Source organism: Mus pahari, chromosome 5 (assembly GCF_900095145.1).
Source record: "Mus pahari chromosome 5, PAHARI_EIJ_v1.1, whole genome shotgun sequence".
NCBI lineage: Eukaryota > Metazoa > Chordata > Mammalia > Rodentia > Muridae > Mus > Mus pahari.
The window spans coordinates 6,223,532-6,243,400 of record NC_034594.1 but is presented as its reverse complement, the minus strand read 5'-3'; positions in this window follow the sequence as shown (position 1 = coordinate 6,243,400).

Below are 19,869 nucleotides of genomic sequence, written 5' to 3'. Positions count from 1 at the left end.
GGAGGAGGAGGAAGAAGAAGAAGAAGAAGAAGAAGAAGAAGAAGAAGAAGAAGAAGAAGAAGAAGAAGAAGAAGAAGAAGAAGAAGAAGAAGAAGGAGAAGAAGAAGAAGATATACATGCCTTTAATCCCAGCACTTGGAAGACTAATCTCTGAGTTTGAGACCAGCCTGGTCAACATGGCAAATTTCAGACTAGTTAGAGCTAAATAGTTAAGATTTGGCATGTTCCTTAATAAGTGCCCCCTCCAGTGGAAATTTTTCCTCCCTATTGCTAGACATTCTGGCAACCCTAAATTCTGTCCTTTGATACCTCAGTAAGAGATTCCTTGCTTGAGATTCAATGGCCATGTCCCCTGTAGGCTGAAGGGGGGCCCTTTGAGAAATAGTTCTCGAAAAGTGGTTTTACTCAATGTACATCTTTACTTTCAAAGCTGAAATTCTGAAATTCCTTCAGATTTCTGCTTGCTTTTGATCATTCGACAATGCCATCCTTGTTCTTTTCTTTAAAAGGAAAACAAGCTTTATTTAGAATTTATCATTGTTATGCTCAGGAGGAATGGGGAGGCAATTCTCTATGATGCTACTAAACATTTTGTGGCACATTTTGTCTCAAAAAATGTCACAAGAGTGTTTGAAAAAGTCCTGAAATATACAGCTTCCTACTCCAATACACCATGAACAGTAAGGTCTTTTATTTTGAGCCCAGAGTCTCTATTTTTGTAGTATGTATGGGAGGGACTATGGTGAGCTAATTTGTTGTCTTGAGAGTCCAGTAAGGCTGACCTTCCACGACCTTGACAATGTGCTAACTACTCCTGCGCCTTTACCCCCTTACGACCAAAAGTCTGAACCAGTTTCAGTTTTTGTACTAACTGTAATATCAAGTGGTATGATGATATATTAACACATTTAACACAACATTTCCATATTAATGGACATTCTGTTTGTCTTAGAGTTTCTTGCTAGCTCCTTCTGCCACTTTGAATAATGTAACCGTACATATATCTCTTGTCAAATTTTTGTTCTATTTTGGCATGTGTATTTTTCAGTTGCTTAGATTGCCAGGAACATGACTACTTTTTTTATGCTGTAATTCTGTTTATTATCTTTTTACCACAAGAATATTTTACTGTTTGTGAAGTCAATTAAATGTACTTGTGTATGTTCAAAAGTGAGTCTTTTTAGCCATAACAGCTAAAGTGACTCTAAGTGCCACAGCTGATACTCATGAGACAAGCTGTGATCCCTGCTGATACCAGTCATCCTCATCCTTCAGCTTCGTGGACATGAGGTGAAGACCTTCAGGTTCTCCAAGCACTGAGCTGCTGAGAATTCTCCGCTCTCCCAGACCTGGTGGAAGGTGATGGTAAAGGGTGCGATGGTAGAAGTCAGCCTTATGCAGTTAACAACCTTTGGGTATCTGCGGTGTCCCCGTTGCCTTTGAGCCTCCAATACTATGTGCCCAACTTTCTACATTAAATGTTCTGTGTCACAACTAGTGTATGTCTTGCCTTCCTGAGTGGGCCCTACTATACAATTATTTAACATTTTAGAGTCTGGTGGTTGAAAAAGAATAGGCCTCATAGGTTCATATATTTGAATGCTTAGTCATTAAAGAATTGAGAGGTGTGGCCTTTTTGGAGGAAGAGTGTCAGTGGAGATGGACTTTGAGCTTTTAGAAACCCTATGTAGGTCCAGTGGTGCTCTCCTTCTGTGGATCCAAATGTGAAATCTCAGACACCTCTCAACACCATATCTGCCTGCGTGCCGACATATGTCCTGCCATGATGATGATGCCTAAACCTCTGAAACTGTAACCAAGACCCAAGCAAATGCTTAAAAAAAAAAAAAAAAAAAGGAATTGCTGTGGTCATGCTGTCTCTTCACAGCAATAAAAAAAAAAAAAAAAAAAGGAATTGCTGTGGTCATGCTGTCTCTTCACAGCAATAGAGCAATAGAAAACTGACTAAGAAATACAGTTAAGGTTTTTGTTGTTGTTGTTTTGTTTTGTTTTTGCTTTTTTTGTTTGTTTGTTTGTTTTGTTTGTTTTTTGACACAGGGTTTCTCTGTGTAGTTCTGGCTGTCCTGGAACTCACTTTGTAGACCAGGCTGGCCTGGAACACAGAAATCTGCCTGCCTCTGTCTCCCGAGTGCTGGGATTAAAGGTGTGCACCACCACTGCCCGGCTGGTTAAGTCTTAAAATATATTCTTTAAACAATAGTTTGTGTTTATATTTTCTTAGGTTTTTCTATAGTATTTAACTTTCTACACATTGAAATCTGAAATTAAGTTGGAATCATAGTATAAGGGAAAATTTTATTCAAAACTGACTATTCATTTATTATAGCAAGTATTTCTTAACGGATCCAGCCTATCCTCACTGAGTCAGAAAATAAAGATACTTTGTCAATTACCATACATTAAGATGTGTGTGATTAACTTCTGAATCCTGACCAATTTTTGATTTCTTCTGGTCTCCCACTATGAGAAGACAAATAGACATAGTATTTAATATTTTAAATAATCTTGGAGTATACAAATGATAAGTTGTGGTATGTTGGTTTTTTATAAAAGTAAGAATTTAATTTCGGGGCATGCTTACAATATCAGTCCATGAACATCATGGTAGGGAAAATGGCAGCAGGAAGGTAGGCCTGGTACTGGAGAAGCAGCTGAGATCTTACATATGATCCACAAAAATGATGCAGAGAAAGAGAGAGAGAGAGAGAGAGAGAGAGAGAGAGAGAGAGAGAGAGAGAGAGAGAGAGAGCTAATTGAAAATGACAAATACATAATTTTAGAATATCATGTTATAGTTTTCTTTGTGTCTATGTTATACAATGTTTAGTTTAACTTTAATATCTTTCTAACATAACTTTTACTGAAATCATTCAAAAGCTTTTCTTCTAACTTTTCAAAAAAACTGCCCAGCACATTATCACTGTCTTTGGTCACCCACTATTACAACAGAAACAGTAGACCGGTTCTTGTTTCTCTTTTATATCATGTGGTTTGTTTTCCTTTTATGGGACAATGGTAGATGTTCCTTTGACATAGCCTTTCATATCTTTCAGCTAAACACTCAGGTGTGGGATTGCTAGGCCATAAGATAATCAATCGTATTTTTAATTTTTGAGGAAGCTGCACACTGTTTTCCACAGTGGCTGCCCTGATTTTTATTCTCCAATAGTGAACAAGCACGTGTCACTTCTTACCTTGTTTCTTCCTGAAAATAGGCGTTACCCTAATGAAGTGTTTGCATCATTAGGTCATGGAGTAAAATCACAGTAAAAGGAGGAGAAATTTTCTTTGGGTCCCAATTCCAAAGTTTTCAGTTCACGTTCGGCACGCTCCACAACCTTTTGGCGATACCAAACAGCATGGGAGGGTGCGCAGGATGGGTAAAGTATCGTGTGGTGCTCAGGTGGCAGCGAGAGCGTGGAGCTGGGACTCCAGTCTTCCTTTCCAGAGCCCCTTCCAAGTTAACTGCGTTCTTCCCACTGCACGGGGATGGCGCTGACCCCAGTGGGCTGGGCCTTCCCAGATCAGTCATTAATTAAGAAAATATTAGACAGATTTGTCTATTGGCTAAACTTTTTTCCCGAGAAAATAGTTTATTCAACTGTAAATCAGAATTTTTATTTAAAAATTTTAAAATATTACTTTTAATAGCATCCTAAAATTACTAAATTTGGTAAACACTCAGAAATCAAGAAATCTTCTCTGGAAACCTTCAGCCTTTCTCCTACATTTCCAGAATAGATTTCTTTGGTTTAGGACTTAAAACTATCAGATCCCTGCACTTTAGCCTGGACCCAACACAACATGAGAGACAGAGAAGGAAAATTCTTTGCCAGTGTATGGTGAGTACCACAAAGTGCTAAAGTGTTCCACATCTGCAGCATCTGGACCGAGAATACCTAGCCTGTATCATTAATGTTTAGAAATTCTGTAGTGGGTTTTATTTCTGCTGTCCACTCAGTCAAGAGTTGGTGTTCTATAAAGTAGTTTTTCATGTAAGAGGGCCTTAGTTTATTGATTTGGTTTCAATTTACAGTTTTAATAAATTTTATTTAGAGTAATGTATGTTTTTATCTACTTTATAGAATTTACTGGTACTCTTCTTTATGACCCAATTAATATATGAAAAATTGTCTTCCACATGTACTTGGACAAAAGACATATTCCCTATTCAGATGCAAAGTTCTAAGATAAAGTAGATAGATAGATAGAAAGATAGATAGATAGATAGATAGATAGATAGATAGATAGATAGATAGATAGATAGATAGATTTTGTGTGTGTGTGTGTGTGTGTGTGTGTGTGCGCACGTGCACGTGCACGCATGGGTGCATATGCCCAGAAATCTGTCTTTTACTCTAGATGATCAAATTTTCTGGCATGAAACTATGGTGAAGAGTTTTCATTTCAAAGAGCCTCTGTACTTCTATGATATATCAATGGTACCTCTCCCTTTGAATACATATTTTCTTGAGTCTTGCCTCCATTTCTTAGTCTACTGATTTGTCTATTTTATGGTTTTATAGAAGCCGCTCTTGGTCTCGGTGATGCTTGTGTTTTGTGGTATGTGGTCATCTTTTTCTCCATTCATGTTTTCTTTTCCCTTTCTAGTTCTCTAAGCACAGAGACAAGTCCTTTATTGAAGATCATCATGTCTTTTTTGATGTAGACACTGAATACTATAACCTTATCTTTAAGTATTGCACATATTGTGCCTTGCAGGATTTGGTATGTCATGTCTCCACTTTGATTTCTTACAGGAAAAATAAATTTAATTCATTTCTTCAAAGCCAAGCGCAGGGGTATATGCCTGTAATCCTTGCTCTAGGGCATTGGAGGAGGCAGAAATATTGCTTGAGGCTAGCATTCAATACAAAGTAAGTTCAAGGCCAGCTTGTCCTATATAGTGAGAGAACAAAAAAAAAAAAAAAATTAAAAACACTGAAATTTACTTCGTGATTTTTCCCCCCTTGATCCATTGTTATAAAGTAGGTTATACAGAGATGGAGAGATGTTTCAGTGAATAACGTGCTTGAGGAGTGTGAGAACTGACTCTTAAATCCTCAGAGCTTACACAAAGCTGGGCATAGCAGCACTTTTCTGTCATCCGAAGGCTCTTATAATAAAATGAAAGGTGGAAAGAAGAGACACTTAGGACCTTCTGGCTAGCCTAGCTGGCCTGTGGAGTAGTGAGCGGCAGAGACACACTGTCTCCAACAGCATGGATGGGGAGGGCCACTGTCTGGCCAAAACTCTTACATGCACACACCCTTCCCACGAACACACACTGAACATACGTATATGCAAAGTAGGTTATATAATTTGTATGCATTTGTATGTGTCTTGGTGTTCCATCAGTGTGAAGAGACACCATGACCAAGGCAAATGCTTAGAAAGAAAAGCATTTAGCTGAGGCTGGCTTACAGTTCAGAGGTTTAGTCCACTGTCGTCATGGCAGGGAGCATGGTAGCATGCAAGCACGGTGTGGTGCTGAGGAGGAGCTGAGAGTTCTCCATCTGGATCTGCAGGCATCAGGAAGGGAGGCACTGAGACTGGCTTAGGCTTCCGAAACCTCAGAGATCACCCCCAGTGGCATGCTTCCTCCAGGAAGTACCCAGTCCTAAGTCGTGCCCCCCCCCCCCCACTAAGCATTCAAATGTTTGAGCCGATGGGAGCCATTCTTAGTCATAGCCAGCATTTTTTTCCTTGTAACTTATTTCTAGTTTTATTGTAGTAAAGCCAGAAAACAATACTTCATATGAATTTTTTTAAAAGTATTTAGAATTATTCTGTAGCAAGCCATATGATGTATGACGGGGGAGTGTAGCATGTAGTGATAAAAGAAATATGTAACAACTAGTGTTTAAACAGAATGTTATAGAGATCACAGGTTCATGTGTGTGTGTGTGTGTGTGTGTGTGTGTATTTTTTTCTTTTCTTTTCTTTTCTTTTCTTTTTTTTTTTNTATTTCTGGAGCTAATGAATGGAAATAACTGCTACATGAAGTGATTTCTACCCTAAACACCAATTATCTTTGGAGAATGGGAGCATTAATTTGTATTATATGTTCAGATAATTTTAAACAGATCATAGAAAAATAAACAGCAATCTTTTTTTTTTTTTTTTTTTATTTTTCGAGACAGAGTTTCTCTGTATAGCCCTGGCTGTCCTGGAACTCACTCTGTAGACCAGGCTGGTCTCGAACTCAGAAATCCGCCTGCCTCTGCCTCCCGAATGCTGGGATTAAAGGCGTGTGCCACCACGCCGGGCTCTGTGTGTGTATTTTAATTTATTCATCTCTCATACATCTCAATTTCAACCTCCCTCCTCCACTCCTCGTAGTGCCCCCCAACTTTTTCTCTCCCCAAGACTCATTACTTCTCCAGTTCCCTTCAGAAAACAGAAGGCCTTCCAGAGATATCAACTTTATACAGCATAACAAGATGTGAAGAGACTGGGCACAAACTCTCATACTGAGGCTTGATGAAGCACCACCATAGGAGGAAAGGGGCCCCAGGTTCAGGCAGAAGAGTCAGAGACACCTACCCACCCACATATCCCTATTTTTAGGAGTTCTAAAAGTAAACGCCAAGCTAATCACCCATAACATCTCTGCAGAGGATCAGCACCCACACAAACGCAGCCCCCTTCATGCTTGCTGCTTCAGGCTCTGTGAACCCCTAAGAACCCTGCTTAGTTAACTGTGGTCTCTTGGTATCCACAACTATTATGGATCCTGTAATCCTTCTTCCTCTTTTGAGGAAGGATTAAGCTCCACTTAATGTTTCGGTGGGGCTCAACATCTGAGGGGTGCAGCCTTTCTGATGATGACTGATTGGGCTAGACATCAGTGATACCAGGGGGTTGGGTTGGTTTGGTTTGGTTTGGTTTTGAAGCATGCTTTCTCTGTATAGCCCTCGCTGTTCTGGATGTTCCAAAACTCGCTCTGCAGAACAAGCTGGCCTTGAACTCAGAGATCTGTCTGCCTCTGTCTCCTCAATGCTGGGACCAAAGGCATGTGCCACCACATCATACCTGGCCTTTTTAAATTTTTAAATTTTTATTTTTATTTTATGTGCATTATTTTATGTGTTCTATCTGCTTATATGTATGTGTGAGGGTGTCTGAGTGTAGAAGGATTTTCAAATAATCAAGCTAGCTTTTGTCTTCAGTAAATAGTAATATATGTATAGCAAATAATTGAATCTTATGACTATCAGTAAATGTTTGACTTGTGAACCTATTTTGTGTATATATACCTTGAGTCCCAGGATATCGGGTAGGGAGAGAGGAAAAATATTGAGAAACCTCTTCTAGAATACCTACAGACAGTTGACAGTCACTTCCATGGTTCAAGTGAGTGGCTGTCAATCAGATCCAGAATTTCTTTGGAGCAAAGGTTGTAAATTATATGCAACCATCATGATAAGGGATTTTGGAGATGATGTCTAACTACAGCTACCAACAGCAGATGGAGAGGAGGACTGTGGTATTATGAATGACTGAGCCATTCACTCATCAAATCTGGACTTTTCCAAGACCTCATGTGTGAGCCTGTGTATGAAACCTGCCTTCCTCCAAGCTGAGATTTTTGTCTTTCAGCTCCTTTGTCTTAGAACATCAGCACCACCCAGATTCTGTCATAACTTTGTTATGCTTCAGTTTGAAGAACTGATTGCTGTTCTCAAGCAAGTATCATAAGAATCCTGCTGCAATTAAAGATTTATCTGGATTCACCATCAGTATCTGCTCATTGACAATTGGATAAAATGTCTCCTAAGCACCATCTCTCTAAAATTTTGCAATTTGCAGGCATAGCACACATTATATCTGCAGTTGTGTGTGAAGATAGTAGGATCCTACGTTTCTGGGACACCCTAAGATTACAGAAACACACCTTATCTAAACAAACAAGCAAACAAACAAACAATCAAAATTATTATGACTCAATATAGTTGTTGAAATTTCCTTTCACAGAAAGTATCTGCTATCCCTTTAATGCCTAAATGTTCCCCATAAAGTCAATTTTAATCAAGGTATAAATATAGTTAAATGTGTTTTGGGGGTATGGGTGAAGGAAATCAGAGAACAAGCCATTGTTTCAATTATTGACTATTGGGTAAAAGTTACTTTGTGAGCAGGTATGTCAACAGGTGAGATAACTGGCACTAAGTGCCTACTAAGCCCAAAGCATCACCCTAGGTCCTTTATGTGGCTCATTCTCAGAGTAAAAATGCCCGAAGCAGGCATCCAATGGAGCCAAATACAGCATCCAGGAAGCCAAAGCTACAAAATCCTGCTGAACCGCTCTTCCGATCTCACAAGCAGAGGGGAAGGGTGAGATGGGAGCCAAATACAGCATCCAGGAAGCCAAAGCTACAAAATCCTGCTGAACCGCTCTTCCGATCTCACAAGCAGAGGGGAAGGGTGAGATGGGAGCCAAATACAGCATCCAGGAAGCCAAAGCTACAAAATCCTGCTGAACCGCTCTTCCGATCTCACAAGCAGAGGGGAAGGGTGAGATGGGAGCCAAATACAGCATCCAGCTCTGCCAGGCTCCGCAGTCACCCAAGATGAGTTGACTTCTCCAGGGTGGAATGGTGGGCCAAGGTCCCTGAGCTGCAGCCAACACAAAAGGTTGTGGCTATTTTGTGGGAAGAGAGCAGAAAATAAGACACTGGGGTTAAGAGCTAAGTAGGCTTACTGACCCAGGTTTTAATAATCTAGAAAATACCTGGGATTCTTGCTTTGTTGTTTGTTTGTTTGTTTGCTTGTTTGTTTCCCCACTCTGATGAAAGTGCCCAGATGTTTAAATACTGTACATAATATTTATTTATTAGTTCCCCAAAAACACAGTCTGTATTAAGGTGCAACTTTGAAGTTGCTACAACTTTTATATAGTGAGAGCTAAATAATGTTTGTTCGGATTCTGATTGCTTTATTTGACCATTATGGTAGAGGGCAAATTCACATATCCATTTAAATATGGTGAGTAAGATCCACTTGCCAACATTATTTTGGTAACAAGCTGGGCCAAGGGAAAATTCTGCAGCACTCGTAAAGGAGCCCATGAGAGTAAGTGAGCCGACAGAGGCTTAGTCAACGTGAAAAGTTGAAAAAGAGCCTCCCTGTTCGAATTTTTTTTCTTTTTTTCTATTAAACCAAAGAAAATTGATAGTTTTGAAAGAGGTGAAATTCCCCTGGAGAAATTATTTCAACTAAGTAGAGAAAGACTGAGTAACAGACAGCCACTATGTTGGAAAAGCTGATGGAGGCCGTCCATCTTTGGTATGCATGAAACCTTATCTTTTTCACAGAAAACATAGACTCAGAGTAGCAGAGAGGAAGCATCAGAGGTTTGGCTTTCAAAGCGTCAGGAGGAAGGGTAAAGGGATTGTGGCTGGGAAGAGGTATAAAGACAGAAACAAAGCAGGGCAGGCTGGCCTTTCCTGGTCTCAGCTACACAGGAAGTTGAGGCGGTGGGTCTGTTGCGGCTCAGTAATTTGGGGCCTATTTGGGAAACCTCACAAAACCTGTGCCCCTCGCAAGACAAACGGAGAATATGAAATCTGGAATCCCCAAAGACAAAAAACTCAATTTATCATATATTGGTATCCTTATGTCTTTAAATTTTCTTGTACACCTGTTCTGGCTATAAAATGTAATTTTAAAAACTAACTTGTTCACAGCTTTATGGAGGCATAATTAGCAAAAATTTATATATTTTAAAAGTGTACAATGGAATGTTTTGATATCCTGAAACATTGAGAAATGATTACCAAAGTCAAAATAATTAGCATATTTCTCACTTTAACTAGTGTTGTGTTGTGAAAATGACGCTATTCTACTCTTTGCAAATTTGAGTATACATTGTTAATTAAAATCGCTAGGTCTATAGAAATTATTCATACTATAGTTGAATATTAATATTCTGGTCCCTGGTAACTATCTTTCTCCTTTAATTTTATGAATTTTATACTTTTAATTTCTAGTTTAAAAAAAATTCACTGAATAATAAGTACCTTTTGATCACTGTCTTTCTATGCCTTAGATATCTTTGTAGCCCTTTTCTTCTGGTCAGTTCGTCCACAGGAAATATTCAATGAATGGGGTCAGGGATATATATGTGTTTGGTTTGTGTTTTTTCAGCATGAGTTTTGAGTTTTATGGTTTACTCTCTTGACATAGACAACCATTTGAACTCTAGTGATAGAACGTAAGGTCCGTGCTCAAGCCTTCTTCGAGCATGTATCAGTCAATATGTGTTGGTCTAAGTGAGAAGTATGGGATTGAATATATCTTACTCCATGACACATAAATCCCTCTGTGGCTGAAAGCCTGTTTTCCTGAGGCTGTGCATATGCACCAATTATTGGAAATGTCAGCCAAGAGCCTAATACATTCTAGATTCTGTGATTTCTTTTGATAATTTGTGAGTGTTTTACTAAAGAAAATTATAGAAATAAAAATTGCTCCCCTAAAACCACTCAGTTACTAAGCATCTCCTGTTGGATTTTGACCCAGGGTCTGTCTTTTCTTTCTACTTCTGCCACAGTTAGCGGCAACAAGCTTACAGAGTGTGAGAAAAAAACCAAAGTCTATGTACTGAACACAAATTGTAGCTTCCAAAAGGACACCAAATGTTTTATTCAAATTTATTTTGTTTTTATACTCTGTAGTGATGAAATATGTACAACTTTTTCCTTTATTCTGAAAGGAGAAAGTGATTTACAAATGTCAAGTTTTCTGACTCAATATGTTCTGTGAAGAGCTGAAACGTAAATTCTTTACTCTGTACATTAAAGCAAGTAGACAAACAACACTTGGGAGACAAAGACTATACTGTTGACACTGCTTATCACCCTGAGAGAAATGGGAGGAAGGTGTACAGTGGCCTCTGATTGCTTCTGTATTTGAGTGTCATGTTTATTCTTGCATGTCGTCTGAAGTTTTCAAAGCTGGCTTGAAGAAAATCTAATCACTAAACAATAAAAAGATGGATATATTAATACTGAATACTTCTGTTACTAAGTTTTGTGGATTTTGTTTTACTTTAATTTTTAATAATGACTAAGGTATTTAGGAGTTTGTTTAATACCATACCAGTTCAGCAATATAATAGTAGGTTCTCCTCTAGAAAGTAGGACCACTTTAAACACATTTTTCTTAATCCCAATAATATTGCCAAGTGTGGGTGCCATTATATGGTGTTTAAATGGTGTTTCATTGTTGTTGTTGTTGTTGTTTGTTTTTGTTTTTGTTTAGAGTAGCTTGTTACTCTCATGACATTTGATATATGTACCAGTGGACATGTCTTTGGCAAGCTGACCATTGCTGTAGTTTGCAGGATTCAGTTTATAGTTTACTGACAAGGACTTTTCTCCTTTAGTAGTGTTCATAGAACGAACTTTTTGTCTTTCTGTCTTTCTGCCTTTCTTTCTTTTCTTTTCTTTTTTTCTTTCCTTCCTTCCTTTCTTCTTTCTTTCTTTCTGTTATTTTATTTACTTACATTTCAAATGTTGTCCCCCTCCTCAGTCTCCTCTCTGCAACCCCCTCCCCTTTCCTCTCCCCTTTGTCTCTAAGAGGGTGCTCCCCCACCCACCCACTCACTCCTAACTCACTGCTCTAGCATCCCCCTATGCTGGGCCATTGAGCTTCCATAGGACCAAGTGCCTCCCCTCCCATTGATGCCAGATAAGGAATCCTCTGCTACACATGCAGCTGTAGCCATGGACCCATACTCTTTGCTTGGTGGTTTAGTTCCTAGGAGCTCTGGGGGACCTGGTTAGTTGATATTGTTGTTCTTTCTATGGCATTTCAAACACTATGAAAGCTAGCCAGTAATGATAAACCTATCAGGTTAGTATCAGCTTGATTTTTCTAAGTGCTATGACTCAAGTGTGTGGTTTCTTCAGCAATAGGTTCTCACCATGAAATTCCAGAGTGTAACTAAGAGCATTAGCAATAGCCTGTGCTGTTTGGGGATCTATGGTAACTCACTGGTTAACAAATCCCGAAGAAGTAACCCATTTCTAGCATTGGAATTTTGTTATCCTCTGATGTCTAGTGGGGCATTGTTGCCCTGTGATAATATAACTTGATTTAAACTCGCTCTCTCATATATGTGTTGTAATGGCTATTCCTGGTTTGTCAACTTGACTATATCTGGAATGAACTACAATCCAGAATTGGAGGGCTCACCTGTGATCCAGATCTTGAGGCTGAAAGACACAAGTTTCTGACCTGGATCTTGGCATGGAGATCTTGAGGCATAGTGGCCACAAAAAGCTTAGGCCCAGGCAAGGTAGTACACACCCTTAATTCCAGGAGACTAGGACAAGGAGATCTCTGAATTCAAGGTCAGCCTGGGACAAAGCAAGTTCCACATCTAGGCACGGTGGTACACACCTTTAATCTGGACCACACCTTCTGCTGGAGGCCTACATAAGGACCTTGGAAGAAAGAAGACTCACTCTTCTTTGCCTGCTTTCATTTACTTGCCAGCACATCTGTTGGAACCTTCTTCTATGGAAGACCAGCTGAAACCAACTAGCCAGTGGGACTGAGCCACTACTAGACCCATTCACATCACAGTTGACCATTGTTGGGTTAGACTACTGTAAGTCATCACAATAAATTCTCTCAATATAGAGAGACATTACAAAAGTTCTGTGACTCTAGAGAACCCTAATACACATGTGTATATATAAATTTTATATATGCACACACATACACACATATACATAATACATATATTTATGTGCATATATGTGGGTATATATTATGTGTGTATATATTGTGTGTATATATACTCTCATGACATTTGACATGTGTATCACATATGTCCTGGCAAGTTGACCATTACTGTAGATATATGTATGGTGGTAGTTTCCATGTGACTTCTTCAAAAGTTCTTTAATATTATTTAGTTGTCTCCTTATCCTTCCTCATAGATTAGTGCATCTCTCAACCCTCAAAAGTTTATCACAGAAACTTTTTGTAATAAATGGCAATTAAAACAAGACCCAGAACTGGTCAACATACAGACAATGAGAGAACATGAAATGCTCAGTCCTAACAGGCACATCCATTCCACACCCTTCCTCCTAAAGCTCAAAGATCATTGTAGAAGAGGTAGCAGAAAGACTGCCAGAGCCAGAGACAGTGGGGGACTGCAAGAAAACATTGTCTTTTGGACACAGTAGGGCAGTTACACATATAAATTCACAGGGCTCATGACAGCATGCACAAGACCTGCACAAGGCCAGACAAAATGCTAGCATGACGAGAGTAAGGGTCAGGTATGACCAGCTCCAGCCAAGGAGCTATTGGGAACTGGTGAAGAGGGAGGGACGAGAAGGAGCTATTGGCAACTGGTGAAGAGGGAGGGGAGAGGAGAGTCAGCTAAGCTTAGCCATTATAAAGCTATGAAAGAACACATCAGCTGTTTTTATAAAACGTGTCCTTTGTTTACATCCACAACCCTCCCTTTAATTTTATACTTAGGTGACCACTTAGTGTTTCTTCATTCAAACAGATACTAGTTTTCTCCGCAATATGGGTCCTTTTTGCCTCTTAGCATTGCGGAACCAGTACCGTCCAGGAGACATTTACTTTGGCCAGGAAGGAAGGTGAGGTAAAGCAAGTGAGCAGGAGGAACTCACAGACCTTTCTGGGACTAGGAATAGATTGCAGGAATTCCTGTTGCTGCCTCACTGTATTGCTTTTACGGTCCTCTCCAGCCCTTGGCATGGCAATTGATAACTGTCTTGTATGGAACTGTAATGAGTTAGAGTTTGCTTAGGCAACTGACGTCATCCTGGATCAGATTGGTGAATTAACCAGTCCTAAAAACATCCTGTCCTCAAGTGTAAACAGGTTTATGGCAAGGGAGAAATCTAGCTAGGCCCTCTGGATGGTATGCATGGTAACAAACCTACTTCAAGCAATGCAGTTAATGGGATAAAGTGTAGAGTTTGGCATGTTAAATAATAAGCATAACAAATCAAATTGTTTTTTGTTTGTTTGGTTGGTTTTTTTGGAAAAAGGTTGTAACAGAACAGAAGTGAAAACAGAATATGTAACAAAAAAATTCTTGTGTAGCCTACCAAACATAAAAGTCCTAACTACTCTCTGCCCTTTCCAGAAAGGGTGCTGACACCTAGACTAAAGGGGCATTCTCAAATAGCAGGTACAGAGCAGTTCCACGTTCACACTGTAAACGTGAAATCCTTTTCTCTGCTTCCCTATCAGAGTAACTAACTCAGCAAACTACTAAACCCCAGAGTACTCATTATGGTACAGCCTGCGCATAGACTGGCATCAACTTTGAATTTTGGCACCAGAAAGGCTTCCCATTGTTATTTTGGTTCTTAACACACTTGAGCTAAAGATTAGTGATCACCAATTTCTGGTCCCCACTTCCTCCTCAGGCCCAGTTCTGAGGCTGAAACGTGGTTAAAGTGGACCATATGTTAGTACCACCTAGACATGCCCTTCTGCTACAGTGTTACCCATCTCTCTTACTCTTTTTTTTCCCTCTTACTCTTAAACAGTAACCCCCACTCCCCATGCACACAGCTCCATCAGGACTTCCCCATCATTGTCTTTGCCTCTCTTACAGACTCTCCAAAAGATGCTTCTTCCCTTCTTCTTGGACAAATGATTGTTTAGAAGTGGGCTGGCACTTGTTATCTTAACTCTTAGCTCTTCTATAAGTTCAAGAAGTCACCAGATGACATAACATACCTCTGATGACATTTGTGACACGAAACTGTCTAGTTTTAAGTGTGTCTCATGATTTCTAACACCTTGAAAGTAGACACTATTTTGTTTTTGTGTCTCTGTTTCTGATACACACTAGGCATCCAAATATCAATTTGGGTAAATGCATTGGTAAATCCATTACCAAAGGCTTTCAGTCTTGATTATACTGATGAGTTCTTTTATACATGAGGAACAAATTTATATTTCTCATAAATTACTCTTATTAAGGAAGGTTTTTCTTTCCTTACATAGACAAAGATTTTATGTATATAAATATTTACTCACACACATACATCTGAGATTTTTACAAGCTTTAGGTGAATGTTGTGGAAATGCTATCAAGATTAATTATTCTCACCACTTTTCTCATATCTGTGACAATATCCCAACAAACACAGTACAATATAAAGAAATGAGGCTACATTTTGGTTCACGGTTTGAGGACACAGTCCATCATAGCAGGAAAAGCATGTTTGCAGGGATTTGAGTCAGGTAATCACATTGTAGCTCTAGTTCGGTAGCAGAAAAAAATAAATACTGGTGGTTAGTTCTCTTTCTCCTTTTAGTTGAGCTTGGGATCCCAGTGTGTGGCATGGTGCCACTCATATCCTGAGTAGGTCTTTTCTGCTCTGGCAAACTATTCTGATTGCAGCCACACAGAGACACCCAGAGGCATGTTTCCATGGTGATTCAATGTTCGTAGTTGTCAATAAAGATTAACTATCCCAAGTCTACTTCTAGAAGACCCAACAGTACCACTCACATTCAGGATGGATCTTGCCTGCCCTAAATCTTTCTGAGAGCACTCTCGCAGACATACTCAGAAGTGTATCAGGATCCTAAATCCTATCAAGTTGGCTATGAAGATTAACCATTGTGCTTGCCATTAAACATTAGAATAAACCATAGGACATAAGCCAAAAATATCAATATATTATAGATACAAGTCACATAGTCATCAAATGAACTTTGGTTTCAATACAAAATAAAAAATTTTGGACATAAAATTCATCCCGTTCCATAGATCATCCTATGGCTTTGTACATGCGAAGCATGCACTGTACTTCTGAGCTACATGGTTGTCTAAGACCCTTGTGCTGAGTGTAGGAAGGAATACGTTCTCTGTGCCTCCCAATCTCTCTGAGTGATATCCTAGTCACTTGATTATTAACTACCAGAAATAGATGTCTTTTGTGGGCCACAGGTGCTGCTGCTTCATACATGCGTGTTGTAGCACTCAACCTCGACCTCATTCATGCTCAGCAGCTTCAGTATTGACCTGGATCAGAAATAAATTCATAGTGAACCCATGTAGAAAACATAAAGTGAGCTGACTTAGCTTGGGCTGCTACAAAATGCTATCCATAAACTATGGCTTAATCCTTACTTATTGGCTTTATTGTAAATTTCATATTCCTTGTCAAATCATCATTGAAAATTATAAGTGGTTGCAGAGGTGCCTTCATGAGAACTTCCCAATGAGTGGAATAAGATGCCTCTCAATAAAGATGTGTGTGAGGAGAGAAAGTTTCCTAAAAACAGTGTAGCTTAATCTCCATGTATAAAATATTGAAAATGATAGACTGGGATTTACTTAATGAATCACTGCTCATTGATTCATGGCAACACAGCTAAGTTTAGCAAATGAGAAATTTGTTCCCCTTAAAAGTAGGTATTACCGAGGGAGAGAGACTGTGATGGTCGATCTTTGACTGCCAACTTGTTTAGCAGACATATAAGGAGGCTAACTAAAGCATACTTCTAGGTGTCTGTGGAGGCATTGTCAGAGAGTACTACTACGTAGGGACACCAACTGGAGGGGACACCCCACACCAAATGTTGGCAGCACCATAAAACAGCCTGAGTCTAAGGACAGAAAGAAAGTGGAAGGAAAAGAAGAGCCAGGTAGCATGGGCATGCTTTGTTCTTCCGAATACATATGCCTAGTGTTGCTGCCATGCCTTGCAGACATCATCTTATCAGTGACTCTCAGGGAGCTTCCGGGTTTTCAGCCTCAGACCACAACCACTGGGCTTCCTCATGCTGAAGCGTGAAGCCTTTTAGACTGACCAGCTACCATGTTCTGCCTCTCCATCTTGCATGGTCTATCTCCTGATTATGTAAATCAGCCTAGTAAATCCCCCCTTATATACCTATAGCAATATATTCTTTTCCTCTAGAAAACTCTGAATAATGTAAAGGTAATTTAGTCAAGACTAAACCAGTCCCCCAACTACATATCTTACATATCTTTAATCTCATACTCATCAAAAATTTGATTATGGTATCAAAAATGATATGTTGGGCTTTAAAGACATAAGTCCTTTCTGATATTGTAATTTTTTATTGTAATTCAACTTCAATGAAGTGTCTTCTCTATATTAATTCAAGATATGGGGCACATAGAATTTTACTGTATACTAATGATCCCATTTACTGCGAAATGCTATGCATTCCAAGATCACATTATGAAAGCATGGGGCCATCATCTTGATTCCTAGCAACTTCTCAGTGGTCACCATCATATGCAGTATGCAGGGGCACAAATGCTTGCTAAGTAAAATAAATGAAGTATCATAAACCCAGTATGTGTTGAGAATTCTTGACAGCACCCAGACTTTCTTCAGAGAGCCAACATCCACATATATACTTTTCTGTTCCAGCGTTAGTCGTCATGTGCTTACTATTCAATGTTCGTGTAAGGATTTCTACTGTAATTTCCTTTTACATTTCTGTGCCACTGGGAAGAACAGAAAGAGACAGGAAAATGTCTGCAGGGAACTGAGCACTGCTATCTCTTAAGTGTTAAAACCTCATCCATCATCCTTTAGTCCCGTTGGCCAGGAAACTCCAAGACTGATTTACACATAATTACAATGGACAATTTATCTTCTAATGAAATTTCTCTATAAATAGTATGACTTTTATCTTTAATATAGTGATACAGACTTTAAAATGTTGTTCCTAAGTTTATATATTTTAAGTGTCACCTACTGAGTTGCTATGATAAGAGCTGTTTGCTTGTTTGAGACAGTAAGCCCCATTTCACCTCCTCCTTAAGATCTTTCTCCCTCTGTCTTCTCCATCTACTGCAGTATCATCAGTTAGATGCTCAGCTGCCTACATTTACCTTCACAATTCTAATACACTTCAGTGAGAGAATGTAATCTTTTTTCTATCTATTTCAGGATTCCAGCTGGGACTCAGTAACAGACGAGAAGATTAATAGAAAATCATACATGTCCACTTAAATTTTGCACAATACAGAACCCATGTGGAGACGAAGACTCAAAGAGTAAATATACTCGAATGCTTCCATGCTGGACAAAGACCGGTGAGTCATGAAAATGGACCTAGACATTAGAAAACTAGACTCTAGAAGATGGCCTCAGGCAACTGATGGTGAATAAGTAGCTAGGAAGATAGGGTCAGTGGGAAATTTTGTACAGAATATATTTTTAGGGAGTGCTAGTGGCAGGGATGTTACCTTTCTTCTAGTATGGGGCAGACAGCTTCTATACAGCTTCTTCTACACCTCCTGCTTTTAGGAAAGATGATTAGACAACACTGGGTGTTCAGGGTGGTATGGCCATAGACAATAATGCTACAGTTCACAGACCCAGAAAGGCAAATAACATGGACAGATCTAAGGGGGACACATGAATCTTCCTGGGAAGGAGAAATAGAATAGATTATGCATGTGGACTGGGGACAGATGGGAATGGGAACAGGTGGGATTCAGTGTGGGGAGGATGGAGGGAGAGAATATGGGGAGAGACAACTGAAATTAAAAGGCATTTGGGGGTGATGTGGAATCTAGTACAGTAGAAACTCCCAGGATTCTATCAGGGTGACCCTAGGGAAGGAAGACTCCTAGTAATGGAGGATATGGAGCCTGAACCAACCACCTTTTGTAACCAGGAAACTTCCAGTGGTGGGGCTGGAACACCAATCCAGCAACAAAACCTTCAACTTCCCTAAGATAGGCACAGTCTTGTTTATGAAATAAAAAAGGGAGAGATGTGGCGAGCCCTTTGGGGTCCACTTGGCAGGAATCTGACATTGGCTAAGGACAAGAAAATAGGATTCAGGCAGGCATATGACATTATGCACAGCAAAGAAGTAAGTTCAGGCAGGGACACAGGCCAAGGACAAGGAAGTAAGAATCTAATTTTAGGGTGGAACAAAAGAAGTAGGCTTCAGGCAAGATTTTGGACTTGAACAAGGAAGTGGGCTCAGGTATTTTGGTCATCCTGACAAGCCCTTGGAAACAACTGTCATGGGAGTAATCATGACTCTTTGCTTACTGCCTTGCTAGTTCCTTATGGTAGTGCTTGCTTTTAATACTTTCATGGAATTAAATGGTATAAAAGCAGATTGGGAAAAATTAAACCTGCCTTCAGTCTCAGAATTGACTGTGGTCGTGCTACAAAAAACAAACAAACAAACAAACAACAAAACAAACTTCAACCTACAATCTATCCTGCCAGCAAGATGTGCTGGGGCAGTGGAGGCATGGAACTTGTGGGAATGGCCAACCAATGACTGGTTGTCTTAGTTAGGGTTTTATTGCTATGAAAAGACACCATGACCAAGGCAACTTTCATAAGGACAATATAGGCTGACTTGCAGGTTCAGAGGCTCAGCCCATTATTATTAATGTGGCATGGCAGTGTCCAGGCAGGAATGGCCTCAGAGAGTTCTACATCTTCATCTGAAGCCTGCTAGGAGAAGACTAATTCTGCATTGGGCAGAGCTTCAAAGCCCACTCCCATAGTGACACACTTCCTTCAATAAGGCCATACCCACTCCAACAAGGCCACACCTCCAAATAGTGCAACTCCCTGGGCTAAGCATATTCAAAACACCACACTGGTCTAATTTGAGGCCCATGTCATGTGAGGGAGTCCATTCCCAACACTAATTACCTCAATGACCAGGAAACAAAGAGTGGATAGCTCAGAGACCTAGAATAGGGAGAAAAATCAGTAAAATGGTTCCTAATGATATTCTGTTATATATATATATATATATATATATATATATATATATATATATATATATATATATATATCCCTGGCT